The following is a 27821-nucleotide window of genomic DNA, read 5'->3' as shown; positions in this document are numbered from 1 at the left end:
CTTCTCTAGTGATTAATGATGTTGACCATGTTTTCATATGTTTGTTGGCTGCTTGCATGTCTTTCTTTGAGAGATGTCTGTTCATGTCTTTTGCCCATTTTTTTTAAATGGGGTTGTTTTTTTCTTGTTAATTTGTTTAAGTTCCTTATGAATTCTGGATATTAGACCATTGTCAAATGCATAGTTTGTGAACATTTTCTCCCACTCTGTAGGTTGTCTGTTTACTCTGTTGATAGTTTCTTTTCCTGTGCAGAAGCTCCATAGTTTAATTAGGCCCCTTTGGCAATTTTTGTTTTTGTCTCAATTGATTTTGAGGACTTAGTCATACATTCTTTTCAAGGCTGATGTCCAGAATGTTGTTTCCTAGGATTTCTTCCAGGATTCTTGTAGTTTGAGGTCTTACATTTAAATATTTAATCCATTTTGAGTTTATTTTTGTTTATGGTGAAAAGAATGGGTCCAGTTTCATTCTTCTGCATGTGGCTGTCCAGTTATCCCGGCAGAATTTATTGAATAGGAAGTCGTTTCCCTATTGCTTATTTTGTTGAAGATCAGATGGCTGTAGGTGTGTGGCTTTATTTCTAGTTTCTTTATTCTATTCTGTTACATTGATCTATGTGTCTGATTTTGTACCATGTTGTTTTGATTACCGTAGCCTTGTAGTGTAGTTTGAAGTTGGGTGATGTGATACCACTAGCTTTGCTTTTTGCTTAGACTTGCTTTGGCTATTTAGGCTCTTTTTTGGTTCCATATGAATTTCAGGATAGTTTTTTTCTAGTTCTGCAAAAAATGACATTGGTAGATCTATAGTAATACCATTGAATCTGTAAATCACTTTGGGTAGCATGGCCATGTTAACAATATTGATCCTTCCAATCCAAAAATGTCATGGAATGTTTTTCTGTTTATTTGTGTCATCTGTGATTTCTTTCTGCAATGTTTTGTAGTTCTACTTGTAGAGATCTTTCACCTCCTTGCTTTCATATACTTCTAGGTATTTTTTTTTTTTTGGTGTGTGTTGCTATTGTAAATGGGATTGTATTCTTGATTTAGCTCTCAGCTTGAACATTATTGGTGTACAGAAATGCTGCTAATTTTTAGACACTAATTTTGTATCCTGGAACTTTACTGAAGTCATTTATCAGTTCCAGGAGCCTTTTGGTTGAATCTTAAGGGTTTTCTAGGTATAGAATTATATAATCAATGAAGGGACATTGTTTTACTTCTTCTTTTCCTATTTGGATATTTTTTATTTCCCTTTCTTGCCTGATTTCTCTGGCTAGGAGTTCCAAAAATCACTTTTTATAATGTGGAAATAATTTATTTTTGTAGATGTCCCAAATACTTCTTGGTTCAAAATGCTTTCATCTTTATTTCTAAAAAATCTCTCCCAATTAAATATCCCTTCTGCCTAGCTTCCAAGTTGGCAGTAAAGCTCCCTCTTTGTGGCTTTACAACTTTATCTTTCAATACTTCCATGGTATGAATCATGTTCATCTGTGAGGTATGATGAGCTCCTCATTGCTGTGGATTTTAGCTAAAACTAAAAATCCACATCAATGCCACTCTTGCTGCAAACATTGGGATCAGCCGTGACTATCCCATAACATCATATTTCTGATTTCGTTCTTTTCCTTTCTCCTACCAATTTAATCTGCAATCACTTCAAGAGAAGTCTGTTTAAAGGATATTCACACTCTGGTAAGGTTCTTTTTGAACTTTTATATAAAATGTAATATGTTGTATATCTAACACATTGTCTTGCATGGAATATACATTCCAGAAACATCTTTCTATTCTCATAAATTCCTCCCATGCTATTCCTCTTTTTCTCCTACAGCCTTAAGTCAGAGCTGCTTTTCATATCAGGTCTGATGCATTAAACCCTTGATTGGTTTTCTGCCTTGCCTTTTCTGGGTCTTACCTCTCTATCAGGACATAAGCTCTTAGAAAGCAGATACTTTCTCTTATTTCAATTTTTTCAATGTCACACACAATGCCCAGCATATAGTAAGTTCTTACTGAGTTTTTATTTTATTTTATTTTTTATTTAAGAAATGGTGCTTGCTCTGATTTATAAGTACTCTAAATCAGAATTTTCCAAAGTAAGGAAAATTCTGTGAAGTTCTTTCTCCAATATTCTCTGCTTAAAACAAACAAGTTTCATGAGCAAATAATTAGGGGAACTATTACAAACTGCACTTCTATCTTGGATATTTGTAGTGGGCTTTAGATATCAAAAGCTATAGAAAAAAAAACCTGATTAACTTTGTTAACTCTTATTTCCCAAACATGTTTGACTATAGATTTTATTTTTAAAAACAGCATATATTGCTCTCTTTTGGAATTATTAATAGTATTTTCTGTGCCACAGTTTAGGAAATGTTATTCTAAATTTTCTGTCTACAAAACAGCTAGGGAATGAATATTGTCAGTTATTGAGTCAATTCACTTATTAATTAAACTAAGTAATTCAGGGTTCTCTTTAGCTCTTGCCCTCCAGTTTCTAGCTAATAAAGTATGCATACAAAGGACTTGCAGCAATAGTGGTCAAAGTGTTATTTTAATTAATGGCTAGGCAGTGCCAAAATACTTCCAAATTTATGACTGTATTAAGCTCTGTTGAAGAATGTGGATGATAGTATAGGATATCCTATTCTTTTTCCTTACTGAATTGCAGAAAACCAGGCCCATGAATGTCACAGATATAGACACCACAGTCCTGTGCTTTTACTACCTGGATTCTGGAAGTATTATCACCTCTGGACTTCCTAAAGATCTAAGGAGTCATGTAGAACCAAAGACAGGGGTTGGGAGTTGCTTTGCACTTGAGTTAGAGAAACTTTGCTCACCAGTGTCAAGGTGGTTAGACTCTCAGAATTCACATCGATTGCTCCTGTTATACAGAAGAGATGGAAAAATAGATAGATAGAGAAACCAAAAAGTTTATCTGAGTATACTTTCATTTGTAACAAAATAGCAGCATAAGAAAATAAGGGTTTCCTTCTTTCAGTACTTTCCAACAATTTGTATTTTTAGCCATTTGGGCTGAGTATCTGTCCACTTGGGGAAAGGGCCTGCATTGAATCATTGCAGTTGCAGTCTTATTTTTATTGGGGTTGTTTACCTCATATATACCTTTGGTCTTCTATGGCCATTGGAAAGTTTAGCTTTTGCCCCCAAGAAGGTACTAAAATGCATTATACAGAATATTAATTAGATTTGGCCTCTTTCCATAATCCCATATTTCTTGGAGGCTTTGTTCATTTATTACTGTATTTTTTTAAATTTTTGTCAGAATGAGTTATTTTGGAGAGTCAGTCTTTAAGTTCTGAGACCCTTTCCTTAGCTTGGTTGATTCTGCAGCTGACACTTGTGATTGTATTTTGAAATTCTTGAAGTAAGTTTTTCAGCTCTGTTTGATCAGTTTGGTTCTTTCTTAAAATGGCCTCTTTGACTTTCATCTCCTGTATCATTTTATTGTATTTCTTAGAATCCTTAGATTGGGTTTCAACTGTCTCCTGAATCTCAGTTATCTTCCTACCTTTCACATTCTGAATTCTATTTCTTTTATTTCCATCATTTCAGCCTGTTAAGAACCATTGCTGGAGACCTAGTGTGGTTGTTTGCAGGTAAGAAGGTACTTTGGAGTTACCATAACCTCTGAAGATTGAACCAGGAAGAAACTGAATCCCTGAACAGACCAATAACGAGCTCCAAAATTGAATCAGTAATAAAAAGCCTACCAAAAAGAAAAAGCCCGGGACCTGATGAATTCAGCTAAATTCTGCCAGATGTATAGAGAAGAGCTAATACCATTCCTACTGAGACTATTCCGAAAAAAAAAAAAAAAATAGGGAGGAAAGACTACCTCTTAACTCATTCTATGAGACTGGTATCATCCTGATACCAAAAACTTGGCAGAAACACAACAAAAAATATATCTTCAAGCCAATATCCTCGATGAACATAGACACAAAAATTCTCAACAAAATACTAGCAAACTGAATCCAGCAGCATTATCGAAATGCTAATCCACCATGATAAAGTAGGCTTTATCTCCAGGATGCAAGATTGGTTCGACATATGCAAATCAACAAATGTGATTCATCACATAAACAGTACTAAAAACAAAAACCACATGATCATCTTAATAGATGCAGAAAAGGCTTTCAATAAAATTCAACATTCCTTCGTAGTAAAAACCCTGAACGAACTTGGCAATGAAGGATCATACTTTAAAATAATAAGAGCCATCTATGACAAACCCACAGCCAACATCGTACTGAATGGGAAAAAGCTGGAAGTATTCTTCTTGAAAACCAGACCAAGACAAGGATGCTCTCTCTTACCACTTCTATTCAACAACTACTGGAAGTTCTAGACAGAGCAATCAAGCAAAAGAAAGAAAGAAAAACCATCAAAATAAGAAGAGGGAAGTCAAACTATCTGTTTGCAGATTACATGATCCTATATATAGAAAACCCCCATAGTATTGGCCCAAAAGCTCCTTGTTCTGATAAATAACTTCAGCAAAGTCTCATGATACAAAATCAAGGTACAAAAATCAGTAGAATTCCTATACACCAATGACATCCAAGCTTAGAGCCAAATCAAGAATACAATCTCATTCACAACTGCCACATAAAGAATAAAATACCTAAGAATACATCTAACCAGAGAGGTGAAAGAGCACTACAGCAACAATTACAAAACACTGCTGAAAGAAATCAGAGATGACACAAACAAATGGAAAAACATTTCATGATCATGGATGGGAAGAATCAATATTGTTAAAATGGCCATACTGCCCAAAGCAATTTACTGATTCAATGCTATTGCTACCAAAATACCAGTGACATTCTTCACAGAATTAGGAAAAAATACTTAAAAATTTATATGGAACCAAATAAAAGCTCACATAGCCAAGGCAACCCTAAGCAAAAACAACAAAGCTGGAGGCATCACATTACTGAACTTCACACAATGCTACAGGGCTTCAGTAACCCAAACAGCAAGGTACTGGTACAAAAACAGATACATAGACCAATGGAACAGAATAGAAAGCTCAGATTGCACATCTACAATCATATAATCTTCAACTAAGTTGACAAAACAAGCATTGGGTAAAGGACCCCATATTCAATAAATAGTGCTGGGATAACTGGCTAGCCATATGCAGACGATTGAAACTGGACCCCTTCCTTATACTATATACAAAAATAAACCCAAGATGAGTGAAAGACTTACATGTAAAACCTAAAACTATAGAAACCCTGGAAGATAACCTAGGAAATACCATTCTGGACATAGGACTTGGCAAAGATTTTATGACAAAGATGTGAAAAACAATTGCAACAAAAACAAAAATTGACAAATGGGAACTAATTAAACTGAAAGGTTTCTGCAGAGCAAAAGAAACTAGATATTTTCTCCCATTCTGTAGCTTGTCTGTTTACTCAACAGAGTAAATACAGAGTAAACAGACAAGCTACAGAATGGGAGAAAATATTTGCAAACTATGCATCTGACAAAGGTCTAATATCCAGAATCTATAAGAAACTTAAGCAAACCAACAAGCAAGAAACAAACAACCCCATTCAAAAGTGGTAAAGGACATGAACAGGCACTTTTCAAATGAAGACATACATGCAGACAACAAGCATATGCAAAAATGCTCAACATGACTAATTATTAGAGAAATGCAAATCAAAACCACAATAACATATCATCTCACACCAGTCAGAATGGCTATTATTAGAAAGTCAAACAATAACAGATGCTGGAGAGGTTGCAGAGAAAAGTGAATGCTTATACACTGCTGGTGGGAATGTAAAAATTAGTTCAGCCACTGTGGAAAAGAGTTTGGTGATTTCTCAGAGAACTCAAAGCAGAATTACCATTCGACCTAGCAGTCCTGTTATTGGGTATGTACCTAAAGGCATATAAATTGTTCTACCATAAAGACTCATGCGTGCATAGGTTCATTGCAGCACTATTCACAATAGGAAAGACATGGAATCAACCTAAATGCACATCAATGGTAGAGCGCATAAAGAAAATGTGGCACATATGCACCATGGAATACTACACAGTCATAAAAATGAATGAGATCATATTATTTGTGGCAACATGGATGGAGCTGGAGGCATTATCCTAAGCAAACTAACACTGGAACAGAAAACCAAATACCACATATTCTCACTTGTAAGTGGGAGCTAAATGATGAGAACTCATAGACACAAAGGAGAACAACAGACACTGGGGCCTACTTGAGAGCGGAAAGAGGGAGTAGGGTGAGGATCAAAAAAACTACCTATTTGGTACTATGCTTATTACATAGGTGGCAAAATAATCTGAACACTAAACCCCTGTGACATTCAACTTACCTATACAATGAACCTGCATATATACCACTAAATCTAAAATAAAAGAACAAAAAGAATGTTAATTAAACTAACTTTAGGCTCACCCTGTACCTCACAGAAAAAAATTCCCTATTTACTCTTCTATTTAACATATACCTAGTCATGTTGTCTGGTGTAGCTTACTATAAAATACTGTACAAGTATATTGTGCATGTGCAAAAGATGGCATAAAAATCCCCCTATATAATTCACTCTTAACAATATAAAAGTGTTATGGTGAACAAAATAAATGATATTCTAATTATTGTCTTCCCAGAAAGAAATAGAAATGAAATATCCTGAAAACATCCAGAAAAGATAGAATATTTTTCCTCTTTAATTACATATTCTACTCAGTGTACACTCAGAGGGAATGATTCTCAAAACTGGTAGGGTTTCAGGATATTTTCTGAGATATATTTACTAGTAATCAGACTCACTTGCCCTCAATGATTCTAATCTTTCCTTCATTCTTTCTGTCTCTTTGATTAGAAGGATAGGAATTTCTTCAGATTATTGTACCCTTCAGCCAAGTAGGAGATAGAAGGTCTGCTACCATGAAGACAGTTTACTTTCAGACAGAATGTGGAGGGTTCATCTTGACTAAACCAAAAGGACCTGCGTTGTATCCTTTTCAATTACTTCTGCTCAATAAACTGCTCAATAAACTCCTTCATTCAATAAACATACATTGAGTTTCTATCATGAATTAACTATGTGATAAAGAGCAGGGATGTGCTATCTGTCCCTGTGGTGCTTACAGTAACAGTGGATTTTGTAGAATACACAAACAATGATTATTTGCAGCTATGGGTGATACACTTTCAGAGAGGCATAGAGAAGTTGGGTGTGTCAAAAGAGGAACAAGCATAATGATTATGACTCTGCCAATCATATCAAATGGATAACAGTGGGAAGAACCAGGTATATTGCATCTGAAGGTTAAGTAGGCATCTGCCCTTCAATGTCACTATGTGAAGAAAGCATAAGCTCATTATAAGTGGTCCTAGGGGACAAAACTAATCACAGTGGGGAGAAGTAACAAGGAGGCAGTTTAACAAAGGGAGAAGCCAAGTTGTGCAGGCACAGAGTGGACTGTCCTACTGATTGTGGAACTTCCAGTCTTCAGAAGTGCTCAAACAGTTGCTGCTTAAATTTTTGACAATGCTATAGAAAAGATGCTGAATAAATAAGGAGATTGAGCTAAATAACATCAAAGTTCTTCAAGCTCTTAAGATTTAACATCTATAGATGTTAAGGGCCTGAAGAGCACATCTTAACACCTGTTATGATCTGTGTCAGTTCAGATCTTCTGGGAAATAGACACCAACATAGAGTTAGAAACACCTGTGAAGGATAAAGGGGAGAAGCAGCCAGAGTTGTTGGAGAGAGCCTCTGACTGTGAGGCAGGTCTGACTCCTGTGAGGGGAGAGAGGAAAGGAAGGGAGATTGAGTAGAAAGATTCTCATGCTGCAAGGTGCCTTTGAGAAAGTCTCAGCCAGGCTGATGGCAAGCTCCAGAGAAAAGATCACCTGCTAGAGGAGTCCCACATTGGGTGGGAATGGCTTGGCTATGGTACCCCTGCTGTACTTGGTCACTGGTTGGGAGCAGCTCAATGACAGCATGTCCTCAGCATGAACACCACAGTGGATCAGAAAGCACAGTAGTTAGACACTGTCCACTCACTCCAGTCCTCGTACCAGGTTCTCCCTTGAAGGAGGAGCTGAAGAGCACACTCCTATGACTGTCATGTGATCTCTAGTGCCCAGCAGAGCATCTCACATATGGCAGATATCTAGTAAAGGCTTGGTATGAATGAAGGCATTAATGTATTTGCATTTTAATGTCTTAGCCAAAGAGCTGCTCAGTAGTGAATTTTAATTATTGTATAACGAGTCTCATTATCTGGAGCTGAATGTAGTTAGGCACATTGTGGACCCCAAGGAAGCCTGGCGCTCTGTATTCTACCTTGGGTCCTGAAATGGACAGGGTGAGGAGGAATAGGAGGAGTTGCTCACAGCTAAACTGTCTGACCTACCCTGAATTTCACATATATTAAGAGCAAGGACCAAGAAGGAACAAGCTGTAGGAAGACATCCCAGTCCTGTAAGGAGATGTAGTCCTGGATAGTTTGTTTTCACTCCCAGCTATGTTTCACTCTGCCATTCCATTTCTGGATATATCTAATTAAAAAAAATTGTGTCTCTTTTTTCCCTGGATATTGACTTCTTTGGTCTTGCCTTTGGAACTCCTCCCTTTCCTTCCCCGCTCTGTCCTCCCTGCCCCCCATCCACCCTTTATTTAAAGCTTCAAGTAACTATCTTCCTGATCAAGTCTGAAACTGTCTCCAGTACAGACCTACTTGGCTGGGGTCCAACCATTTTTAATGAGAAGATAGACATATGTCCACTGTTTCTGTGATTAAATGGATGTTTTTATGAAATCCATTGCAAATCAATTTTTAGCCGGATCAAGCTCTGGTAGACTTTGTTTTTTATGTTGACTTTATTCTCCTTTCTTCTCCATCATAAAATGTTGGTTTGATTTCAGGTCTCATGCCTGAGGAGAAGCCAACCCTTGCCCAGCTTTATAGATGAATCTGAGTGATCTTAGGATAATCTTATCTTCCATTTCCAATGATTGGTTCAGGAATACAGGGCTAAGCCAATTATCACATGACATTCCTTGGGTTGCCCGAATACATTCCTTGGGATGCATTTAGAATGGACCCATAACCCCATTCAAGCCAGTGAGTCTTATGAGAAAGGTAGCTGGAATTTTCAAGATGTTTATTTGCTTTTAAAGGAGGCGTTAAAGGAAGAAATGATCTTCCTTTACATGGATGTTGTCAGAATGTGAGGTCTGGAACAGCTGAGGACATTTTATCAGCTTGACAATAAAGACTACACACAGAAGTTGGCAGAGCCTTTGTGTTAAGTTTGCAAAACAAGTCATCTAGCTTTGGGACTTCCAGTTCTGTGAGCTAATGCTTTTGCAGGATGTTTATGCCAGTTTGAATTGGATTTTCTGTTACTTAAAGGTCAAAGACCTTTTCACTTATGTACAGCTTAATATTATTAAATCACAAATAGAAGGCTGTGGTCCCTTGAAGTCCTAGAAAAAAATATGTATATATCCCACTGTCTCTCTCAAGCACACACACACATGCACACACACACACATATGTGCAAACACACACACATGTGCACACACACACATACACACAAGTGTATGTATATATGTATGTATGTATGTCTATCTATCTATCTATCTATCTATCTATCTATCATCTATCTATCATCTACCTGTCTCTCTATCTAGATACATTCTAAGATTGGGAAGAGCGTCAAGGAGAAGCATACAAACTTGGGGCCTAAGGAAATGTAGAAATACCTGAAACTTAGAAGAAGGGACATTTGTTATCTTTAGCACCAACAAGTGATTGGGTAAATGATAATGAATGAATTTCCAGAATTCTATCACTATATGTTTAATAAGTCATAAAAAATGGCAGAAAAAGTATTTTCATTGAAAAACCATCTTCTTTGTTCTGGTGAGGAGCTATCTTTTTTTTTTTTTTTTTTGAGGAGTAATCCTTTTATTTATTTATTTATTTTATTTTATTTTATTTTTATTATTATTATACTTTAACTTTTAGGGTACATGTGCACAACGTGCAGGTTAGTTACATATGTATACGTGTGCCATGCTGGTGTGCTGCACCCATTAACTCGTCTTTTAGCATTAGGTATATCTCCTAATGCTATCCCTCCCCCCTCCCCCCACCCCACAGCAGTCCCCAGAGTGAGATGTTCCCCTTCCTGTGTCCATGTGTTCTCATTGTTCAATTCCCATCTACGAGTGAGAACATGCGGTGTTTGGTTTTTTGTCCTTGCGATAGTTTACTGAAAATGATGATTTCCAATTTCATCCATGTCTCTACAAAGGACATGAACTCATCATTTTTTATGGCTGCTTAGTATTCCATGGTGTATATGTGCCACATTTTCTTAATCAAGTCTATCATTGTTAGACATTTGGGTTGGTTCCAAGTCTTTGCTATTGTGAATAGTGCCGCAATAAACATATGCTTGCATGCGTCTTTATAGCAGCATGATTTATAGTCCTTTGGGTATATACCCAGTAATGGGATGGCTGGGTCAAATGGTATTTCTAGTTCTAGATCCCTGAGGAATCGCCACACTGAATTCCACAATTGTTGAACTAGTTTACAGTCCCACCAACAGTGTAAAAGTGTTTCTATTTCTCCACATCCTCCCTAGCACCTGTTGTTTCCTGACTTTTTAATGATCACCATTCTAACTGGTGTGAGATGGTATCTCATTGTGGTTTTGATTTGCATTTCTCTGATGGCCGGTGATGATGAGCATTTTTTCATGTGTTTTTTGGCTGCATAAATGTCTTCTTTTGAGAAGTGTCTGTTCATATCCTTCGCCCACTTTTTGATGGGGTTGTTTGTTTTTTTCTTGTAAATTTGTTGGAGTTCATTGTAGATTCTGGATATTAGCCCTTTGTCAGATGAGTAGGTTGTGAACATTTTCTCCCATTTTGTAGGTTGCCTGTTCACTCTGATGGTAGTTTCTTTTGCTGTGCAGAAGCTCTTTAGTTTAATGACATCCCATTTGTCAATTTTGGCTTTTGTTGCCACTGCTTTTGGTGTTTTAGACATGAAGTCCTTGCCCATGCCTATGTCCTGAATGGTATTGCCTAGGTTTTCTTCTAGGGTTTTTATGGTTTTAGGTCTAACATGTAAGTCTTTAATCTATCTTGAATTAATTTTTGTATAAGGTGTAAGGAAGGGATCCAGTTTCAGCTTTCTACACATGGCTAGCCAGTTTTCCCAGCACCATTTATTAAATAGGGAATCCTTTCCCCATTGCTTGTTTTTCTCAGGTTTGTCAAAGGTCAGATAGTTGTAGATATGTGGCATTATTTCTGAGGGCTCTGTTCTGTTCCATTGATCTATATCTCTGTTTTGGTACCAGTACCATGCTGTTTTGGTGGAAAATCTAGAAGAAATGGATAAATTCCTCGACACATACACTCTCCCAAGACTAAACCAGGAAGAAGTTGAATCTCTGAATAGACCAATAACAGGATCTGAAATTGTGGCAATAATCAATAGCTTACCAACCAAAAAGAGTCCAGGACCAGATGGATTCACAGCCAAATTCTACCAGAGGTACAAGGAGGAACTGGTACCATTCCTTCTGAAACTATTCCAATCAATAGAAAAAGAGGGAATCCTCCCTAACTCGTTTCATGAGGCCAGCATCATCCTGATACCAAAGCTGGGCAGAGACACAACCAAAAAAGAGAATTTTAGACCAATATCCTTGATGAACATTGATGCAAAAATCCTCAGTAAAATACTGGCAAACCGAATCCAGCAGCACATCAAAAAACTTACCCACCATGATCAAGTGGGCTTCATCCCTGGGATGCAAGGCTGGTTCAATATACACAAATCGATAAATGTAATCCAGCATATAAACAGAACCAAAGACAAAAACCACATGATTATCTCAATAGATGCAGAAAAGGCCTTTGACAAAATTCAACAACCCTTCATGCTAAAAACTCTCAATAAATTAGGTATTGATGGGACGTATCTCAAAATAATAAGAGCTATCTATGACAAACCCACAGCCAATATCATACTGAATGGGCAAAAACTGGAAGCATTCCCTTTGAAAACTGGCACAAGACAGGGATGCCCTCTCTCACCACTCCTATTCAACATAGTGTTGGAAGTTCTGGCCAGGGCAATTAGGCAGGACAAGGAAATAAAGGGTATTCAATTAGGAAAAGAGGAAGTCAAATTGTCCCTGTTTGCAGACAACATGATTGTATATCTAGAAAACCCCATTGTCTCAGCCCAAAATCTCCTTAAGCTGATAAGCAACTTCAGCAGTCTCAGGATACAAAATCAATGTACAAAAATCACAAGCATTCTTATACACCATTAACAGACAAGCAGAGAGCCAAATCATGAGTGAACTCCCATTCACAATTGCTTCAAAGAGAATAAAATACCTAGGAATCCAACTTGCAAGGGACGTGAAGGACCTCTTCAAGGAGAACTACAAACCACTGCTCAAGGAAATAAAAGAGGATACAAACAAATGGAAGAACATTCCATGCTCATGGGTAGGAAGAATCAATATCGTGAAAATGGCCATACTGCCCAAGGTAATTTATAGATTCAATGCCATCCCCATCAAGCTACCAATGACTTTCTTCACAGAATTGGAAAAAACTACTTTAAAGTTCATATGGAACCAAAAAAGAGCCCGCATCGCCAAGTCAATCCTAAGCCAAAAGAACAAAGCTGGAGGCATCACGCTACCTGACTTCAAACTGTACTATGAGGAGCTATCTTTTCTACTAGGAAGATCATCTAGTTACAGCTTTGCTTACTTCGTTCTGCTTCCAAGGAAGCCTTTCAATCATTTCAACCCCTACCCTGGCTGTGGCTGACAAGGAAAAAATTGAAAATGGGACAATATCTTGCAGAAAATAATTAGCAAAAGTTAAGAATACCATGGTGCTGTACAGCAGCTGCTGTTGATAAGGCATATAACAGTCAGTGCTGATCATCTAGTGACAGGAAACTGGGCAGAGAGGTGATGGCAAACTCTAATATTAGGTTGGTGCAAAAGCAATTGTGCAATTACTTTGATAGTTCAGCTTTGAAAATGGCACGCCTTCTTCCGTCCCTGTTGTATTGACTCATATAGAGCTGCTCTTTTAAAAACACCAGTGGGGGACTGTGTGGATACAGTCATGTATACATAAAAATTTAAAGGAGAAACTGAATATTCATTTTTTGTTGTGGAAGGGATCCCTAAGAAGCAATTTCCCTATGATAACTCCTGCTTTTATATTGCTGAGGAAAATGGTCAGTGGTCACTCTTTGAAAAACGACTGTGTAAAGGAATCCTCATCTTCTTATTCTGATTGTGCTTTATAGCTTACACAAGTTTAGAGTATCATGTCACAAAGCAATGTATGTAACCAACTTTAGGGAGTGAAATCAACTAGAAGAATTTGGGGAAGAAAACAGAGCTATGAGCAGTAATAGAACTCAGGATAAGCCTAAGTTCCATTGCTGCTCCAATATCCTCCAGTACTAGATTTTTCATCTCTATTTGGCAAAAGAATTGGGAGCTGCAGGTTATTGCTATGGATATCAATTATTATATATATATATATATAATGTAACTGAAAATGTTTTGTAACATTATATATAAAACTAGGAAATTTTAATTATTGCTTGAACATGCAATTACTGAGTACATTTTGAAGAATGACTACATCCAGAGGGTTGCTAGGTGCCAGAGATATAAAACACTACAAGACAAATTTCTACCTTCTATTGCCTAATAATCTGGTTAGGAGTATTACATAATAGCATTTGTAAAATAATGAGTAAGTAAGGGAAGGGGAATAACAGAGCTTGGGGAAACAGATTAAAACAATATAATAAATATGATTTGATTGTAGTGGTTTTAAAAATTCCACAATTAGTTTCTATGCTCTATTTGTTATGCTATAAAATGTGTTTACAATAAAGGAATTTTGTTGTAGATGGTCTACAAATATGGTTGTCATCAATCTCTTCTCTATCTGTGTGTATGTTCTTCTTCTTACCTTAAGAGGTGGGACCTAGTTTCTCCCTTTGAATCTGGGCTTGTTTTTCTTTTTACCTGACAATGTCTTGCTCCAAGCTCAAACTCCTGGGGTCAAATGATCCTCCTGCCTCAGCCTCCAGAGTAGCTAGGACTATAGGTGTGTGTCACTATGCTTGGCTATTTTGTTTAAATTTATTTTTTGTAGGGACAGGGTCTTCCTATGTTGCCCAGGCTTGTCTGGAACTCCTGGACTCAAGCAATCCTCCTACTTTGGCCTCCTAGTGTTGGGCTTACAGGTGTGAGCCACTGTTCCAGGCCTGTGCTGGTTTTAGTGACTTTGTTGAGCAATCAAGTGAGAAGGAATTAATACTTGAATTTCTAAGTCCAAAGTCATAAGCATCCTTGCAGCTTCTGCCTAACTGAGGCCATTCAACTGACAAAACCATGAGAGATAGTCATATATTTTTAAGTTACTAAGTTATGAGACATTTATTATGTATTCATTGTTAGCCACAACAGAAACTATACTGAAAGCAGGATACTGCTGTAACAGAAATCTAAGTCATATGGGCATTAGCTTTGGAACCAGGTGGCTGGAAGAAGCTTGGAGAGCCTTGAGGAACCCATAAGTGAAGGTTTCAAGACAGCAAAGAACTTGTTATTAGAAAATTGAGAAGAAAGGACTGTGTTATGGTGTGGCAGAAAGTGTCACAACACTGTCCTCTAAAGTAACATGGAAAATAGAAACATACCTAATGAACTGGCGAATTTTGTTAAGGTGATTTTCAGGCAGACTATTCAAGGCATTGCTGGTTGCTTTCAGGCACATATGATAAGGTAAAGCTAGAGAGAAATGGACTAATAAAAGGAACTGTTTAGTTTTCAAGTAGAATTTAGGGGAAGTGTAAATGAACCATGGCTTTATGGGTTTTAAAATACAACCGCTTCTATTCCCAGCCTTTTCACAGAGTAAAAGGTTCTTAAAATAAGAGAAGACTTGAAAGCAAAGATTAACTTAAGGGCATAGTTGCAAGATCTTTTACTGAGACTTCAGAAAGTTTTAAGGGCATGCCTCAGAGACCCTCTTCAATTAGATACATCATAAAGGACATTGACCCTCAACAACCTAGTTCTCAACCCAGGTCAGAGAGGGTAAAGTTTCAAAGAGATTTGTGGGTATAACTTTTGTCTGTTGAAATAAATTACAGGATTCATAGGAGATCCACGCACTTTGTAAGAGAACCATATTGTTGAAGTTCTATCAGATTGAACTTAAAAGGACAATGACAATTCAAAATGAAAAGAGCTCTCAGGGCTCCAAACTTTTCTTGGATAAGAAAGCTGTAAAACCTATTCAACTGAAAACACAAGGCATTTGTTTAAAAAAAAGAAGGATGACAGAGTAAAAGGTCAAGAATCACAAAGTCCCAGGCAGCAGGACTGCATCATCATCAAAGAAATGGTGATATATGCCTAGCTGGATTTCAGAATTACTATGAAGCAGTGACTTCTATGTGCTTTCAACTCCCCTCCCACCACTGAATTTGAATGAATGTGTTTATTGTATTTATCTTATCACCATTAGATAGATATGTAGGAAATAATTTGTATCTTTAGTTCACAGAGTTTGAGAGGAACTGTATTCAAGTTGCTGAAACCAAGAAGCTACACTCATGAGTCTCACCTAAACTCAAATCTGATTTAAATGACATCATCCTGGACTTTGAGTTGATGAAACCTTGGAGGTCTTGGAGTAAAGTAAGTGTGATTTGCATATGATGGATATGAATTGTAATGGCCAGAGCATGGCTGTGGTAGGTAACGTCTAGAGATGGCCACCATTATTTTTTTTTCTCCTCTATCCGCACATACTACTTCTACTGTACTCTTGAAACTGGGATGAAATTAGCAACTTTGTTAACCAATATAATGCCACAGAAGTGACTTTTGCAACTTCTGAGGTTAGATCTTAAGAAGTCTTGTATCTTCTTTCTGGATCACTTGGAATGCTTGCTACAGGAACCAAGCCACTGTTCTATGAGAAGTGCAAGTCACATGGAGAAACCATGTTTTGGCAAGCTAGTCTGCATCTTCAGGTGAGCTGTCAGCCAATAACCAGCCTTAATTTCCAGTTAAGTGAATGGCTGGATGTCTAACTCAGTTAAGACTTCTGATTATTGCAGCCTCAGGTTACCCCTGACTGCAACTGCACAAGTGGTCCAGATGAGATCACTCTCACAACTATGGGAGACAATAATGCTATTTTGTGTTAATCACTAAGTATTAGTTTAATACACAAAACAGATATTAAGATATTTATGTCTCCAGATAATAGACCCCGGAGCTTCCTTATGTCTATTCCCTTTTAAAGTCCTTTTTTTTCCCTAAACTCACAGCTAGAATAATTATGCCAGAGCAAGGCAACTTGGGTAGCAGCATTTGGCTTCTGATGATTCTTTCCTCAGTGGATGCAGGATGCTGTCATCTTAGGAACTTGAAAAAGAAAGCGTACTGTTTCTTGAACTTTAATTAGTCATGCTAATTATAATAAAATTTTTGCTGGAATAAAAAAGGGCTGCATGTCTGAAGTAAGCAAAAAAAAAAAAAAAAAATCCATGTATGCACAGTAGTTGTAGTGATCTGCCCCAGTTAGTTGTAACCATTAAATAACTGCTAGGAAAAATACATGGCCTTGGAAAGTGTTGTTTCCTCGGCAGTAGTGGAGGAGTAGGAACAGATTTGTATAAACACATTTTTGTTACAAGCTAGAGGCAGTTTTAGAGTGTGATGGATAAGAATGACATTAGATAAAGCATATTGTATTGTAGTGGGAATAGCTCATTAACAAGCAGTTAACTTTGTGTGTGTCTACACTCATATTTGTCACGTTCACTGCTGTGTCCTCAGCAACTAAAACAGTAACTGGCACTTTAGAGAGACACAATAATTATACGATGAATTAATAAATTCCATTTGTTTTGTTTAATGAAGTCTTTTGATTTAATATTCAGCTGTACTTAGATCAGTGGGTCTAAAATAACTCAAATTTTCTTTGAAAATAAATACATTTCTTCTGGTGTGAATGTAGTCCTCTTAATGGTCTATATGTGAATTATTGAGTTCAATTTTAAAAATTGACTCTTGTTTTCCTTCAATATGCTTCTAGTACCTGTTCTTTACCTCTTTCATCCCCGAGACTAATGATGAATTTTTGTTTGTTCAGGTAACAGAAACACAGTTTCTTAATATTAATAACAGATTTCCAGTATGTATTATGTGTCAGCCACTGTACTTAGCTTAACTAAGCTCCATGATAACTTTTGATGTGCAGACTATTATTATCCTACTTGTAGAGATGAGAAAAAAAAACTATAGAGGAGTGAGTCTTTGCTTGAGATTATAGTGATTTTGAGAGGTGGCGCCAAAATAAGAGTCCAGAATAAGTGGCAAAACCCAAGGGGCACTTATTTCCTATTGCCTGATTTTTAAAGTTGCTAGGGCCTAACTATGAATCTTTGTATTGGATAACTATTTTGGGGGTTAGGGGAGTGATAATTATTTATGGTTCTGACTGCTCATTTTGTGTTTGGAACAAATTAATAAAAAGATACAAGAGTCACAGAGATAGAGATTTATAAATGTTAGCTCTATAATTGGTAAAACTGAATTGTAGAATGCTCCTTGGATTCACCAAGAAGATGGAGCCTTCCATTGTTACCTCCTTAATTCTAGACATAGAGTTAACCCAGTAGAAGGAGTTGAGTTCTGCAGAGAAGACAAGCAGAAACAGCACCTTAAATTTAGTACAGAAACTCCAATATTGTAATCACAGAAATAAAGTGCTCAGTAGATGAGCCCTAACCCATGAGTTCTTACATTCCAGTGTAAAGTCCAGAACCAAATTCATTAGTTCCATGAATAGGTAGATTTCACAACAGAAGGGAAAAGGCTGCTGAGCTAGACATGTTCATATTTGTCTGCCAGGCTCACCAATCAGGTTTTTAGTTGGCCCTCTTCCCTTGGGTAGGAGAGAGCAAGGTATTATATATGTGAACAGAAGCTTTTTGTCTGTTACATTTTCAGAGGATGAAAACTCCCATTTTAGGGAACCAAGACTGAATTCCATGATTTACATGGATGTTTGGAAGGTGTCTGCAACTTAATCTGTGTTCGTTTCTGAGATGTTGGGCAACTCCTTCTTGGAAGATGTAGTAATGGTCTCTTTGAAAAGAAAATAATCATCTGAGTTTTGGCCAAAATAGTTGATCAGATTACCTATGAAAATGACTCTCACCCAACTACAAGAATGTTATGATGTAGAAACTGTAAATATATGAGTAATTAACTATAGAACACTCCATTCCCATGTGAAAATCTTTACTCTTTTAAGATACTGAAATTTTGTGCGTGTCTCATAATTTTCTGTATATGGTCAATGAATTTTGCCTTAGCCGTAAGTGGTCTGTCTGAATTCTTCTCTATTATTTGTGGATTTTCTTCCTGATGTACCAAGCCTAGTCTGTTTGTTTTTTCCTAAGAGAAAAGCAGATGATTCAACTATGTATTTCTCAGTGTTGATATTGTGGTTCTGAAGTATTTCATAGTCTTGAGTAAAATCTTGTCAATTTTACGCTATGCCTTGTGGGAACATATTTTTACTTTTAAGTCTCTTTGGCAAAGTGGAGCTTCCTTTGTGTTTCCTCGCCAAATGTATTACCCATTGTTTTCTGATTAATTCTTTTTCAGAGTGCTTACTCCTTCTTACCTCAATGTCATTACTTTTCAGTCTTGGCTTTGGGTAAACCTAGGACAAGAATTGGATATCCAAAGCCAATTTCAATATAAAAACTATAATATCTAACAAAATCTATCTAAAATCATGTATATTTCTCTTCTTTGTTGAACAGGGGCTTATAATCATGTAGGTAAATACACGTGGTTTTGATTTCAGCACTGATTACTGAAGATTTGTCTTCCATTCTTCTGGGCCAGGCCCATACACAATCATAGTTAGAAGTAAAAACTATTTGCTATACCTGGAATGCCTTTCCTTTCAATCTCTGAATGTCTAAAATTACTTCTTCTTTGAAGACCACCTCAGGTGACCCTACTGTGGGGAAAATGCCTGAATTATCTTTGTAATCCCAGCTCAGCCACTTAAAGATTGTGTAAGTTTAGTGTCAGCATATTACTTAAGTTCTTTAGATTTAGTTCCCTCATATGTAAGCTGGGGATAATAATACCTACCTCATAGAAAATGAATGAGAATCAAGTTATATAATACACGAACAACACTTGACACTGTGTGTGAACGCTCAATACATGTAAATCATTATTATTAGCAAAACGATTATTAGGTTCTTATGCTAATCCACAATTTTTATTGGCAGATATCCATTATAGTTAATGTTATTCATAATCTTTTCTTCATATTCAAATATGAAAAGATGACTTCTCTATCTAGTTAATCCTGGATGTGTATTTCTCTTTTTATTGACTGTAAAATGCTTATTTATATACATACAGTTTCCCTTATTAGTGAACATCTAGAAGGCAGAATGGTACTTCATTTCTTTCTATATGTTTAGCACCAAGGACAGTACCTGGCACATAGAAGATACATATTAAAGACAAATAAAACAACTCTTAATGGATCTCATTTTAAAAAAAATTCTTGGTTAATTATAAAGGCTCTAGTAAACCAAATAATTGTATGTTAACTTATTTACTTTTATTACTGTGTTTATTTTCTCCAACTGCTTCATCATACAAAGTAAACACCTGAATGTAAGCTGCATGAGGGCAAGAGCTGTGTCTTGTTTACTGCTCTCAAGAACATTTGAGCAAAGTGCCTGGCACATGACAGACACTCAATAAGTTACAGTTAATACTCAATGTATGAACTGTTCTATACTTAGAATTGACTAAGAAGAATAAGTCTTACACAGACTCAGTCTCTGAGAACTTGACAATCTAAGTTTGCATATCTCTGCTGATATGTTTTCAGGTTACTCAGTAGAAAACCAAGTTATTTACACATTCTCAAGTGTCTCAAGGTTAAATCTTCCATGCATAAAATATCTGGGCGATTGATTGTGTTTCTTACTTTGCTTCTAAGTATGTTAGCATCGTGTAGGCATAGCCTAAGCCAGACCAAAATGAATTCATTGATTGACTCAACAAATGTTTATGGATCTCAGATATTATATGGAGATGGTGTCTAACAATGGGATGTGCTGTGGAATTTGATGTGGAGGCTGAAGGAAAGAGGAATCTAGGTAGACTCACAGATTTTTTGGCTTGAATAACTTGGTGAGTAACTGGTAGTGCCACTTAAGAAGGATGGAAGAATGAAGGAGGAACAGTTTTGTAGGGGAAATTAAGTATTTTAGCTTAATCCTAATCATTTTGAGATGCCTACTAAATACAGAAATATTTAGGATCCACTTTCATCATCCTCCTCCATCCCTGCACTTTTCCACTCCTAATTTCCTAGACCTTCATTCTAAGCAGTGCTCAGCACTTAATGCTATAGCTCTCTACACAGGATGCTATCTAAAATACAACAATTCTGGCCAGGGGCAGTGGCTCATGCCTGTAATCCCAGCACTTTGGGAGGCCGAGGTGGGCAGATCATCTGAGGTCAGAAGTTCGAGACCAGCCTGGCCAACATGGTGAAACCCCGTCTCTACTAAAAATACAAAAATTAGCAGGGTGTAGTGGTGCATGCCTTTAATCCCAGCTACTGTGGAAGCTGAGACAGGAGAATGGCTTGAACCTGGGAGGCAGAGGTTGCAGTGAGCTGAGATGGCACCACTGCACTCCAGCCTGGATGACAGAGCGAAGCTCTGTCTCAAAAGAAAAAAAAAAAACAATTGTGGTACACAGGCAGTACTCTGGTGCACACTAAGATGTGGTTGTCTGACTAACAGCTGAATGCATTACTTTCCTTAAAAGCCTTGCTTTCTATCAGATAATCCTATGTTAACATAAAGAAAATAAGCCACCGTGGTGAACGTCCAGGCAACAGTACTCTGACAGTATTATTATTGAATAGTAGGCCCTCACACACTATTTTCTAGTATCCATATTTTTGGTATAAAATCCGTAGAACACACTTTAAATGAATTCTTAAGTTTGCTTTGTGGAGGTAGAATAAAAGTAGAAATATCTACATCATTCATTTTTAAAAAAATTGAGTCTATCACTTGTTTGTGTTTTATCTGGTATGTTGATGCTCACTTTTTTACATCACTGATCTAGTTCATATTGAAAACATAAATAATTATGGAAGACTTAAGTTTCTTATTTAATTCTATAAGAGTAAGTAGAATGTATGTATATGGTTGTGGATGTGCATGCACATACATATATTTGGTCTATTTTTACAATTATCGAAAGTCAAAGTAATCCATGTGATTGTGGTATGACACCAAAAATGACAACTCATTGTACTCTGTTCTATTCTTTAAACATTTTCCTCCACTCATTTCTTCTGTTCCCCCATGCTCCTCACTCAAGTTTTGCATTTTTCCCAAAGAGTGCAGGCATCACTTTTTTTTTCCATAACAAAAATTTCAAAGTGAAACACAAGCTCTGGGTAAGTAACGAGATATTGAATTCAAAATTTCAGCTGTGGCAACTGGATCCAATAGATATGAAATATTAAAGTAAAATGCCAGGCAAAGATGCAGATTTTTAAGTTTAAGTTATGGAGCTTCCTGAATTTTTATCTAAGCGTAGAGATGGAGATAAGGCTTGCGGAGAGAGGTAAAACAGGCATTTGTGATTTTATGTCACAAATTTCAGCTTATGCAATTGATTGGTTACAGAACTTGTGGTAGAATTTAGAAAGACACATGCATATGTATGTTTATTGTAGCACTATTCACAATAGCAAAGACTTGGAACCAACCCAAATGCCTATCAATGTTAGACTGGATAAAGAAAATATGGCACATATACACCATGGAGTACTATGCAGCCATAAGAAAAAATGAGTTCATGCCCTTTGCAGGGACATGGATGAAGCTGGAAACCATCATTCTCAGCAAACTAACACAGGAACAGAAGACCAAACACTGCATGTTCTCACTCATAAGTGGGAGTTGAACAGTGAGAACATATGGGCACAGGGAGGGGAACATCACATACTGGGGTCTGTCGATGTGTGGGGAGCAAGGGGAGGGATAGCATTAGGAGAAATACCTAATGTAGATGACGGGTTGATGGGTGCAGCAAACCACCATGGCACATGTCTACCTATGTAACAAACCTGCACGTTCTGCACATGTATCCCAGAACTTAAAGTATAATTAAAAAAAAAATCTTCTCATGGGCCTCAGCTATGTTTATGTAAGCAGCATGTTTATCAGCATCTTGCTCCTTGACTGCAATCTCAGACTGCAGGAGGTATCTAGACATAACTTGAATAGACAAACAATGTTCAGTTTTTCATCATTCAAGAAACACTTGTGGATAATCTAATGCATGTTCACAACATGTGAGGTTAGAACCACTGCTTTTAGTTCTAACAGAATAACTGAAACTGACTCAAATTTTAGCTGTACATTTAGAAGCAAATCCAATGATAAAATCATCTTTCAACCTTTTGATTTACTTGTGTTAATTCATGCTAGCATTACACTACAGGACACAGAACATCTTTATAAAGTGCTACACCTGTAGATTATTTTTGAAAACAATATTTTTCATCCCAAACAATACTTTTCTCCCCAAACAAACTTATTTGACCCTGTCATTTTTTATGGGTTATTCTAAGGTATTATTTTATTAGAAGTGCCAACCCCTGTCCTCTTATTATCTATTTTCAATTGCTACATTTATTAGTAATCAAATTAATAAGAAACCTCTCCTTAGAAAACATGATATGGTCTTCCCTTTTAGCCTTGGGAAAAATCTCAGGAAATCTAGTTTAAAAGATATGTGTAAAAGAGCCTGGGAATATTCTACTTCTTTTAGCTAACCACCTGATTTCACCAGGCCTCTTATTTCTTGATGGACTAGTCATGCATTGTGGTAGCTGGTGGTGGCAATGATGCTGGGATGAATATGTCTTGCAGGACATTATGGTGAGTTATTGAACGGAAGTCTAGGGATTGTTCAACCCCTGAAAACAGACCACATCCCATTGCACGAGGAAATTTGGGTAAGGTCTGCCTTTTCTCATAAAATCAGACTGTGATCTAATTTCTTTCACAATTAAGCTTACCTAAAATATGTTCACACTGAAAGTTAATGCATTTTTGTCTGTCAGCATTTGGCGTTGCCTTGGTGACAGTGTACAGACCAATTGTTAAGAGCTTTTTTTGAAGCAGCTTTGCCAGTTCTTTCATCGTAGTGCATATGCAGCATTATACGTTCAATGTTATTTGCTTCATTTTCTACAACTGGAAAGAATGTATTTTGAAGCAGCATAAGAGAGTATATTTGAAGATTCCTCTTGTACTTTGATATAGTCATTAAGAAAGCTTTTAAAGGAGTAATACTTGGAGGTTGCGGAAATGGCATTCAAATTAAAATTTAAAAATATATAAGTGAAAGAAAATATCAAGTTTATTTCGGGAATTATAAATCATAGTCCATGTGATTAAAGTGTGGAAACTGATTCTTGTTGCTTAACACAGCTGAGAAAACAATTTAATGTCAACCTACTGACAAATAAAACTGCCGTTGCATCATTATTGTTTTAAGAAACCAAATTGGAAGCCAAATATTTCAAAGTTAACATGTATGCTATGTATTTTGTCAGTATAGTTTGCTTATTACTGAGTGAAAGAAGGCAAATCATTTTATTTGGTCTAATGATCAACAGAGGTGAGATTATAGGATTATGGGATACTATAGTGGAATGGTAAGTTGGCAGTCCTCTGGTTACCTAACAGGAAAACTGAAGCTCAGAGAGGTCAAGACACTTGCTCAAGGAGGTGAGTCCCAACCCCCCCTCCTTTTATTATCTCCCCTAATTTCAGGTCAAAATTCTAGAGAGGGTACACAGTTAAGAATCCATGCTTACACGGAGCAGGGTGGTACCTTTCTACTCCAGCATCTGTTGAAGAAAATTGAGCTTAAATGTATATGAAACAGAATTTTCTTTATGAAGCACAGAAATTATTTCTTGGAGAAACAGCAGTTAAGATCTCTTGGATACCTTTAAAAAATGCTCCCTTTTAAATGTTTGTCCTGTTCATGAAATAATTAATAAGAACTTGCTATTAGGATTTTATTTTTTTCTGAGCACAGAGAAGCTAAAATATGGGGCTATTTATCTCAGTGACACGGTGACAGATTTCTAAAAGTTATTTTGGGTATATATATATGTCTATTTAGCTAAAGATGTGGTACACCAAAACATGATTTGCAAGCTAAATTTATTCTAAAGGGGCTTATTGTTATAAGTGAGTTAGCAGCATTGTGTTAGGAAAACTGGCAATATTATGACCACATACCCAGGCACAGAGTGGAAACAGAATGGAGGGATTTGCAGTGAAGAATGATGCAAAACCTACCAAGACAGGAACTTTCATAAATTAAAGCTCATTAACTAGAAAGAAGAGTTGAGGCCATGCTCCCGTCAGAAAATGTCATGCCATAGATATTTTTTGTAGCGCTTCCAAGTCTCTCATCCGAGCAAATCCCACTGGAGTCTTTGTTCATGTATATATCCCAAGGTAGATGGTTGGCAATCGGGATGATCCCCTTTGCCACAACCTCTCATCTATGAAGTTTGGGCAGGGTTTCACCAGAGCTTAAAACCTTAAAGCAGCCACAAGAACATTTTGAGTTACTACTCAACAGTGCTCCTAAATACATCCTAAGATAACATAAAGTATGAGTCTAGGTAATAGAGGTACTCCATTTTCTATTAAACCAAAGTCATAGGCATTTGTTATTAATTTGAAGTCTTTTGGTTTCACATCTTAAATGTTGTGAAAACAGTTAATCTTTCACTTTTTTTTTAGCAAATATCTGGGTATCTACTACATATCAGAAAAGTCAGACACCAGTGATAATAATAATACCTGACTTTATTGCCTGTTATGTGCCAATTCCTCTTGTAAATGATTTGCATGCCGTAGCTTACATAAACCTCACAATAACTCTGTGTGTTAGGTGTCATCATTATCTCCATTTTGCATGTGAGGATTTCAAGGCAAAGAGTGGTTGCCTAACTCTCCCAAGGGCACAAAGCTAGAGACAGTGGATCTGGATGTGAAAGGCAGTGCAGTGTTGTTTCAGAGTATGTGCTCTTGCCGTATATGCTATTCTGCTTCTCCAAAAAATGGTAAAATGACTCAGGCCTCTGTGTTCAAAGAACTTACTTTTTTTAAAAAAAAAATTAAGTTCCGGGATACATGGTGCAGAACGTGCAGGTTTGTTACATAGGTATACATGTGCCATGGTGGTTTGCTGCACCTATCAACCCATCATCTAGGTTTTAAGCCCTGCATGCATTACGTATTTGTCCAAATGCTCTCCCTCCCCTTGGCCCCCACCCCACAACAAGCCCCGGTGTGTGACGTTCCCCTCCCTGTGTCCGTATGAAGAACTTACATTTTAATAAGATAAAAAGATGATCACATAAATAGTGTAATAAGTGTTGTATTAGAAGTAGAGGACTCCAAGGGAACACAGAGGGGACACCCAGCCCAGTCTTGGTCCATTAGGGACAAGTCCTTGGAATGATATGTTAGCAGAACCCTAAACTTTACGTTGCCTTCCAAAGTTCTCTATCACTAAATTGAGTCACAGGCTCATAGAATCTTAGAAAATATTTATGTCAGCACCTTCAGTATACAGATGAAGCAAATGAGGGCTCAGGCAAGTTATTTGGCTAGTAGCTGATAGAGATTTAGCAAGAATGCAAGGATCCAGACACTCTTATGCTTTTTTTAAATTATTATATCACATATTTAGTCAGTGTCTTAAAAATAAATTAATAATAGTCTTACCTTGATTGAAGATAAAATAGTCTTCCTTCTTCCTCTGCCTTTCTATAGAGCTTTTCACTTTTTTTGACGTCATGTGAACTTCAATCAAGATATAAATTCTTTATTTAGATTAAGTGATTTTACAAAGTAAAGAGAAAAAAAACTTGCTGCTTATGAACCCTGCCAAGTATACATTAATGTATTTTGAGATGAGTTACAAGTAGGCCACCATTAACATAGATTTTTGGTACATTAGAATTCTAGCTTTATTACTTATTAGCCAGTAAACTTGGGCAACTTACCTTTTCTAGGCCTCAGTTTCTAATCTGTAAAATAGAAAAAATAAATAATATTCCCTCCTGTGCATCAACATTTTGAATCCAAGTTGCACTAAATTTTTAATCTTTCAGTTGGTAATTACCCAAAAGTCTCTCTCCCTCTCTGTTTATATTATCTTTCTGTATTGGATGTGACTGTCTCCAAAATTTAAATAGTAGTTAATGATAGTGGTTGTAGTGGAAAATTTGACTAATTCTTGAAAGCATAGGAACACTTAGTAAGTATTACGTTGGTTGTTCATTTGAAATAGACATTCTTTAGCATGATAAAGAAGGATTTTTTTATTCTTAGATTCTAAGACTTCTTTTTTTAAGTATATATGTATAGAATTGATTGTTCAACTTTAGCAAATGTCAGTAATCAAGGTACTCATATGGTTTATTTCCTTTGGTCTACAGATGTGATAAATTTGGATGTATTTTAAAATATTAAGCTCTCCTTGCACTCCTGGTTGATTATGATGCATTTTTCTTTTAATATTTTTCTTAATTTAATTTTAATTGATAAGTAAAATTATATATATTTATAGTATGCAAAATGATATTTTGATATAACAAACGTCTCTCTTACAGATTTTCTGTTAACTAGATAGTATAACTGATGTTTCTACCAAGATTTTGATTGAAAACAGATGCATGTTTATTTATATTCTTCACTGTGGATTTTCATTTGAGGTCCATGTATCTCTTAAAGTATATGGATTGGGTTAGAGAGTTCTTAACTGCCTAATGTTGTGCATTTTTAGAGAGAAGGCTCATGGTTTTCTTAGTGTCTTCAGAGGGTGTCCATGATCCCCACATTTTAAGAACTACTTTGTATTCCACAAAATAAACTCAAAGCTGCTATCTCTTGAAACTGATGTCTCTGTTCTTCCCCCTTGCTGATCAGAACTTCTCACTATTTTGCACTTTCATGACTACACATTAGTGGTAGGAAAAGTTTTATATTCCCTTCTCGATTTTCTCTCTAGAAAATAACTTTCAGGTTATGTATAACCAGAAAAGATCTCTTGTTAACCGAACCAACCAACTGGTGAAGCAACCAACCACCAGCTAGAAAGACAGTTGACAGACAATCAAACTCTACTGAAGTAAGCCTGTGGAAATCATGAGGTCTGTGGCAATGTCTCTTCTGATTTGTTTGACTAGATCCAGGAGCTGTACCTAGATGTAGAGGAACTGATTTTTTCGGACAAACAAGCTTTAGAAATGAGAACAGAAAAGTGGTTAAGGTCTTGTGTCCACCCATTTTAGACTGAAAAAAAAAAAAAAGCAAAGACCAGGTGAAGCCTACTGTCCAGTTGCAGGAAAGGAGTGAGTTGCACACTGTGGCTTCTCTTGCATTAAGTGGTGTCAGAGACAGAGAGGCTCACACAGAAGGTAAATCATCTGTGTTGTCCCATGGCCTGACTGTGCAAATGGAAACTAACATTTGGAACCAAGAATATTTGAAAATGAGCAGTGCAAAAA

At 36.7% G+C, this 27821-nt stretch overlaps 1 long non-coding RNA gene across 1 annotated transcript in view; it reads left to right on the top strand.

The window, feature by feature from the left end:
• The window catches only part of LOC134761968 (uncharacterized), a 173374-nt gene extending 154999 nt beyond the window's left edge, over nucleotides 1-18375 (top strand). The window contains exons 3-4 of the long non-coding RNA XR_010141296.1: nucleotides 15680-15876; nucleotides 18168-18375. This is a non-coding gene — a long non-coding RNA (uncharacterized LOC134761968). The remainder of the gene's footprint in view (nucleotides 1-15679; nucleotides 15877-18167) is intronic.
• Nucleotides 18376-27821: the final 9446 nt, after the last annotated feature.

The sequence above is a fragment of the Pongo abelii genome, chromosome 7 (assembly GCF_028885655.2).
Source record: "Pongo abelii isolate AG06213 chromosome 7, NHGRI_mPonAbe1-v2.0_pri, whole genome shotgun sequence".
Classification (NCBI taxonomy): domain Eukaryota; kingdom Metazoa; phylum Chordata; class Mammalia; order Primates; family Hominidae; genus Pongo; species Pongo abelii.
This window is presented reverse-complemented; position numbering and strand designations above follow the sequence as displayed.